The 7822-nt window shown below is 43.6% G+C and overlaps 1 long non-coding RNA gene across 1 annotated transcript; it reads right to left on the bottom strand.

Moving 5' to 3' along the window:
* Positions 1–3783: 3783 nt before the first annotated feature.
* LOC102757246 lies at positions 3784–7816 on the bottom strand. The gene is made up of 3 exons (XR_435803.2): positions 7725–7816; positions 7453–7559; positions 3784–4193 (listed from the first exon to the last, which is right to left on the bottom strand). It is a non-coding gene; the product is annotated as an uncharacterized LOC102757246 (long non-coding RNA).
* Between the last annotated feature and the right edge of the window lie 6 nt (positions 7817–7822).

Here is a 7822-nt window from a genome sequence, read left to right on the forward strand (position 1 = left end):
CTCTGCCAGTCAGGATCAAAAGTGTCACCTCTAAACTCAGCAAGTTGTGTTCATTAAACATATAAAAAAATTTTTTTGTATTTTGCACTTGGTTCCATTTGGTGCAGGCTAGAGCTCATTATGACTAAACAGCATGTTGCCAATTCGTCTTCAGCCAAGGTGAGTCTGACCTGGCATCAAAAAACGTCACTATTCTGGAGACAACCACAAAGATCTGTCCCCACCTTAGAGGTCTTTGGGCAGCATGTGGACTCCTGGTCCCTGCTCCTGGGTCATATCACTATTACAAGCACACATTCGTTTTCAGGTAACAGGAAATGTTTGTGACTTGTCCAAAAGGTGTTCAAATACTCTGGTTTCTCTTCAGATCGCATAAATCTTTCACCTTTTACAAAAGGTGTTCAATCCTATACAATCCTTATAAGAGCAAAACACAAAACAAAACAACAACAAAGAGAATAAAAGGAGGGGCAAGAGTTGTGAAAGGGCCTGAGCGCCTGCGTGGACTCAGTAGGGGATGTTCCGCATTCTGTTTTCACTCATTCACACTCCTAACTGTGAGATAAAACTAAATGTGTGCTCATGAGTGGTGAGCAGAGTGCATGTTCTTGGAGAACAAAGAAACACATGGTAGCATGGCAAACCACGTTAGCATTTCTCCCCAGCACCATTGTCTCAGGAGCTTCGGCCCGGCGTTCCCACCACTGCAGATTTCACTCTCCATCCATTATCGTTATGCACGGTCTGGTCCAGGTCCCCAGAGCCAACGCACACTCTCAGTAGCTGGATTTCTCGGAGATGGGTAAGTGGCATTTTCCCCAGTTACTCTGCTCAGGTTCTAGGTAGGGGAAAACATAGTATTGTGCAATGGTGATAATAATAGCAAGAATTAATTTGTGCATTTGGTTAGATGTTATTTTAGCAATGCCTTCATGTATAGCATCTGATTAGTGTTTCCCTAGTACAGTCATGGTCTTGAAGAAATTGATTTTTAGGTCTCCAATTATTTTAATATATTTTATATTTTTATTTATTTACTTTTTTTGCCTTATTCTAGAGTGAACTTTTGCTTATGAAAGCTGGGTTTTGTTTTTAAGACTAAACTGGACCTTCCTACCTAAATATTTTTGGGAGACTTACATAAGGTATGTTTGTGGCCTTTGGTGTATCTGTAAGCTAAAAGAAGATTGAAAGGAATTTTTCTCCTAGATGCTGAAAGAGTAAAACTTTTTGTATCAAGCTAACTATATCACAATAAACTTATATTAAACTGAGTTTTTAAAAGTAAATGAGGTTGCTAAATTACAGAGAAATAAAACAATGTAAGATTTAAATTTTAAAAAAATAGAAAGGAAGATGATTCAAATCAAGACATTTATGAGTCCATTCTGTTCCTTTATTTTTGTATTCATTCAGTCGTTCGGAGACTTTATTTATCATCTGTCACATCCTAGACACAGTTCTGCACGCTGGAGATAGAACAGTAAACCAAATGCACAAAAAGCCTTGCCCTCCTGGGGCTTCCATTCTAATGGAGAGGGATAAACCCCTGCACTAAAGGTAATTCCACTATAATAAAGAATACTGCATACGTGCTTGAGATGATACGATGCCACAAAACCATGATATGAGAAACTGCAAATTTAAATAAATATCTACTTAGCAGTATTTAATAATAGTACCTCACTTATGAGATAAATGGTTAGAAATAGAATTGTATGAAACCTGAGAATTAAACTGGTAAATTACCTGTAGATTCTTAGTAAATGGAAGGTAAGCAATTGAGGGGAATGGCATGTTATGAAAGCCGTCCTCATAACTTAGCAAGAACATGCTCTGTCCAATAATTATCACGCCTAGTTTTACAATGCTCATGATTCCTGAAGGAGTGACACATGTACAGCAGAATTAGCAGTCACAATTTCTACAGGGCAGTAAAAGAAAATAAATGATTGGCTTGAACACCAAGGTTTTAGGTGTGAAAGACAGTACAAGAGAGTAACTATTTTACAATACACCATAGTCTAGATAACACTTGAAAAAGATCAAAATAGTAAACTAGCCCAAATGTCCAACTAAAATTCTAAGATTGTCTGTTTGGTGATGATGTCATACCATCATGCAATGTTCTTAATCATTTTTATTACATTATGAATAATTATAAATGTTAAGCTGTTAATTTTTCTCTAAATGAAGGGATTTTTTTTAAGACCAGCAGTTATAGAAAGAGCTGCAGATCAAGAAACTAAGGCTCCTGTAAAATCTGTATCTCCGAGCTCTCCTGAGCCTCAGATTTATATTTAAAACACCCACCAGTCATCTCCCGGGAATCCCTTGGGCACCTCAGACTTAACATGTCCTAAACTGAACTCTGTATCTTGTTCAGTATCCCATGTCCTCCCTCAAGTAACAGTTCCACCATCCATTCAGACTGGCAAGCTACAATCTCTCTGTCTCTCTCTCTGTCTCACACACACACATCCCTACTAAAAACCAAACCATGTGCTTTGGTGAGCTCTCCTCTCCATCACCAGGTCCTCACCACCTGTCCTCTGAGTCAGGATAGTAGTCACCTGGCTGATCTTCCGGACTCTGGTCTCTCACCTTCCACTCCAAAGTGTTGTCTAAGTCATCTTCCAAACAACAAAGCTAATCATAGATACCTTGCTCTAATTTTTTTTTTTTTTGCTTCCTTCTGCCTACACTCTCCTGTAAGTAAAACATTTATTACCTCACACATACACATTCATTTATAAATGATATAAATATACAACTGCATTAATATGTTGTAGACATAAAAATATGCCATAAAAATTGAAATTGTAAAGGGTAAATTAAAGATGAAATACACACTTTTATATTCTACTAGAGGCCTGGTGCACAAATTCATGCACCAGTGGGGTCCCTCGGCCTGGCCTGCAGGATTGAGCCAAAACCGGCTCTCCGTCATCCTGAGTGGTCCTAGATTACGAGAAGGCACGGGCCAGGCCGTGGGACCCCACTGGTGCACAGTCGGGGCCAGGAAGGGACGTTGAACAGACAACTGGATGACCACACACTTAGTATATTAGGCTTTTATTACATAGAATTTCTTTTTTTAATATATTTTTTATTGACTTCAGAGAGGAATGGAGTGGGAGAGAGAGATAGAAACATCAGTGATGAGAGAATCATTGATCAGCTGTCTCCTGCATGCCCCGTCTTGATAAATGCTGTCATATCTTGGTAATGAACATTTCCATCTCAGTCTGCATGGCATTACAATGCATTCATAAGTGGCTCACTGCAGCATGTCTGTTGAGGCTGATTTATACTTAGGCAGTACCACAGGTTAGCAAGCACTCTGAGCTAAAAATAAATCAGATAAAATGAAAAGTATTTGAGCATACAGATTAAAATATGAATTGATAAACTCTGTCTCCCCTTTTCAATAACTCATCTTAGATATTTGTGGAAATGTGTGATTGAAGCCTCAGAATACTAGTTTTAGGCAAATGCTTATGTTCTGTAAAAATATTTATCTGGGAACAGTTTTATGAGAGGTACATGTTTTTAAAAGGATGTCACTGATGGGTGTGGGCAGAGACAACATAAAATTGTTGAGATCAAAAGCATGATTCAGTGCCCAGCAACACATTATAATAGTCTATATCCATATTGCATGTTAGAGCTAACAGCATTCATCAATGCTTTTACCTCTTTTAGATACATGAGGTGTCGGGGGATGTCAGAAGCAAGTTTAATTGACAGAATCTCTGTTCTTTAGAAAGTAACCCAAAAAGCTTATAGAAAACCAAGATTTTATTAGTTCACACTGATACAAGTGCTTTTTCCCCTCTGTTTGTGAACTGATATTTACTCATTAGGCTACATTTCAACATTCCCTTGAAGACAAGAAAATTCTTTGTCAAAAGCATAATTCAGACAATTATGCGGGGAAACATGGGACACTTGGATCTCACTGAAGTATTTCATTCTTCGTAGACACATTTTCACTCCTCAAGTGGAGAGTGATCACCAGTGTCAGCCAAAGCAGCCAATGTTCTTGTGTTGACGAAACCTTACTTATTAATGGTTGGTGTGTCCCCAGGGTAGAATCAAGATGGAAGACACTTCCCGGCTCCTATGTCACAGAAGAGCTTCAATGATCAATGCCTAGAGCTGACTGACCTTGGCTGAAGCATAAGTTGACCCTGAAAGGCAGTGAGATAGAAGTTTTCACTGTTACGTATCTCTCTACATAACAACATCCTATCTAATAAAAGAGTAATGTGTAAATTAACTGTCACTCCACAACAAAGATGGCAGCGCCCATAGTGGCCGGGGTGGGATGCTGGCAGCATCGCCCCAGCCCCAGCCCAGGAGGGAGGGGAGGGGCCGAAGGCCATGGCGAGGGATTGCTGGCATTCTGCACTCCAGGCTGAGGGACCCCTCCTCCCCCGTGCATGAATTTCATGCACCAGGCCTCTAGTTGTATAATAACAACAATGGCAATGCTTCTCCAAAGACTCCACGTACCACTGAGTACCTTCCTCCAACTGGTATCTATGCTCATTCCCTACTATATTGGACTGCTTCCAATTTGACTTTACCCCTCACCCTCTATGTCAAATGGACCCCTGTGTTAGTCATTACTTATCCCTAAGATTTCTACTTTTCCATTCCTTCTGAGTACATACCCCCTAAAGTTTGGTAATGGCCATGTGACTTCCTTTGGCCAGTGAAATGTGAGAAGTGGTCTGTGTCGTTTCTAGGTGAAAGTGTTTAAGGTTTGCTGCGCAGTTTTCCACACTCTTCCATTGCCATGGTGCTCATGGAGAGGTCACAGGAGTGAAGCAGGCTAAAATGATGAGTCCCCATAAGAGCTGCCCAGGAGATTTGGCGTGAGCAGGAAGTTAACTTTTGTGTGAAGCCACTGAGATTTTGATGGTGTTTCCTACAGCGGCATAATCTAGCCTACCCTACTCTCACGAGCTCAATTCACACTGACCACCATTTATGCAGCAGCCCACAGCTGCATATGTGGGTGCTCTACCAGTAAGTTGTTTTTATGAGTAGGCCCCAGTCACTGATGAAGGCAAAGTCTCATAACAATATCTTGGAATGGTAGGAAGGCAGCAGGGATAATCATACTGTGTGTCCCATGTCCTTTCCAAGTCCCCGCAACAGCACTGAGGGCTGCCCAATGCAAATAACCATCTTGATTTATTACCAAGGGAGTATCCGTTTTATGGGAGGAGGGAGGAGCTTAATTTAGACTTCTAGGCTAGTGGAAATTTAGTGGAAATGCCTAGCAAGTAATTGGTAATGCAGATATGGGGGCTTGGAAACAGGTTAAGGATGTCGGTATAGATTCAGAAGTAATCACACACTTCAAAACTAAACATAAGACATAAATAAATTTCTAAGGGAAATGGCGGAAACTGAGAAAAATAAAAAGCCAAGAAATGAGTCTTAGGAAACGTTCTTGGGTGGAGGGATGGGGTGTGGAAGTTCAAAGAGAGGAGAATGGAGGAAGGGAGAGATGAGAACAATGGTGACAATGCCATTCATTTTGAGAGCTAAGAATACCACGTCTTCATTAATAAATTCATTTAGATTTCAAGGTTTTTAATGAGGATAAAAAACGTACTATCCCTTAACAATCCATTTACTCTCTCAGATATTAAAATAGATTACCCATCTGACAGGCAGCTGGACATCTGTAATAGAGAGCAAAATGATTTTTTAATTTGATGTCCCAGAAATCATTTATCAAGATTTAAAGTTTTGCAGATGAAACAGGATAACTTTTTTAAAAAATATTTCGAAGGTTTTTTTTAATAAACATATTATGGGATTCATTTTCTTTGCACTTTGTTTTGTGGGATTTTCCTGGTTAAACCTAAAAGTTACCTTAGGTTCACAGATCCAGTACTCTCTGCTGACAGAAGAACTGGTTGACAAAAATAACATTAAAAAAAAAAAACCTCTTTAAAAATGTCCAAATGGAAATAGCCATCATGCGGTGCTGAGAAATAGAAGGGAGGCACTTGGGCTTCAGGAGGTGTTCACGGTTCATACACAGAGGGCTTTTCCAAGCCACTTCCACTCCTGGAAGTTCCCTCGTGGCACAAACTACCTAGTCCACTGGGAAATGTGTTCCCCCAACACCTTTCTGTGCGTTAATCCTTTTTTACAAAGTTGTCTCCATTGACGCAGAGGTCAAGTTCCCCAGGGCTGAGAGCAGTCAGAGCAGCCCTTGCCTCTCCGTCACCCCAAGACCAAGTGCAGGTCCCTGACCTCCCAGCAAGAAGGTTCTTGCTCCAAACAGGACTTTTAAACATCTATGATCTGCTCTGCGTTACAGTCGTTCAAGTACTCCACAACCTTATTCTACACATCTGGCCCATGCCGGGCACTCCGGGGTGCAGTGGTCACTCTTGGGCTGGCTGCCTTTACCCTGGCCCGTGGTCCGGCAAACCGCGGCTCGCGAGCCACATGCGAGTCTTTAGCCCCTTGAGTGTGGGTCTTCCACAAAATACCGCCACACTCAAGGGGCCAAAGAGCCGCATGTGGCTCGCGAGCTGCCGAGCCGCAAGTTTGCTGACCACTGCCTGGGCCATCCCACACACCGCTCCCCCTGCTGGTATGTTGGGATTTGTGCCAGCTTTCCTCCGCAAGGGTGACCCCAACAATTAACTAACATTTCCTAAACCCACATAAGCGTGCCAGGCACTACTCTAGGCACTTCAGATGGGTGTTCTCATTTAATTTTCAAGATTGAGGTGGGTGTTGGTAACATCCCCGTTTTACAGCTTGGGAGGCTTAAATGTTAAGAACTTGCCTAAGGTCATGGAGCTATTAAGTGCTGCAGTCAGCACTCAAAATAGTTCCGGCCAGTGCCAAACGGGGTGCTCTAAGCCTTGCCGCTCAAAGTGCGGCCCTCAAGCCATCTGCCCTGTCATTACCCGGGAGTACCATGCGGAATCTCAGGTCCCACCCAGACCTACCCATCAGACTTTGGTGTTAACAAGGCCCCCTGTGACCCTCTGCACATTGAGGTGTGGGGAGCGCTGGGCTAAGGCACCCACTGTGCAGACCCCACTGTCCCGGATGCTGGGGAGGGGAGACCATCTTGCTCCTGAGTTGCAATCTGGGCGGTGTGGGGAGCTATCATGTCCGTTATCCAAGGGCAAAGGGAGGGATTCAGACAACAGGTTCCTGCAGCTTCAAACACTGGCTATCCGCAAAGTGTGGGACCACTTCCAAACGCAGCAGGTACTGAGCTGCATCTTGACATGTTCTCCACTCATTTCACTCCGGAATCGGTGCTGTTCCAAGTGGACACGCGCCTGGATCAATAATCTGGGGTTAGCGGATCCGGCCTGCACCCCATTTTCCGAACAGAATCCAGATACCAACAGCACCAACGAGCAGACTCGAAGCCTCCATAAAACCTGCAAGCATCACCTTGCGAATCGTGTTATTCGGCTCAGAATTCCTGGTGTGGGTAACAGTGTTCCTGAGAGAAACAGTTTGCCCCTCCGATCACTTCTTCCCAGGCACGAGTGTACACCCTGGCGGAAGAAGACGCGGTCGCTGGGTGTGCAGCCCCAGTTCCAGGAACCTCCCGTGGGGTGGGGTGGAGTTGGGTGGCGCCTTTCCAAGCCCCTTCTCCACTGAGCCTGGCCCCGCAGCCCAGCTCCGCTCCCCGCGGGCGCTTCACTTCAGTCACCACTCACCTGGCTCCCTGGGGTCCTAACCAGCGTGCCACCTCCCAACCGCCCCGCAGGCGGGTCACCTCTCTCCGCTGGGGTCTCCGCCCCGCACCCCCGGGAAG

Source organism: Myotis davidii, unplaced genomic scaffold (assembly GCF_000327345.1).
Source record: "Myotis davidii unplaced genomic scaffold, ASM32734v1 scaffold520, whole genome shotgun sequence".
Taxonomy (NCBI): domain Eukaryota; kingdom Metazoa; phylum Chordata; class Mammalia; order Chiroptera; family Vespertilionidae; genus Myotis; species Myotis davidii.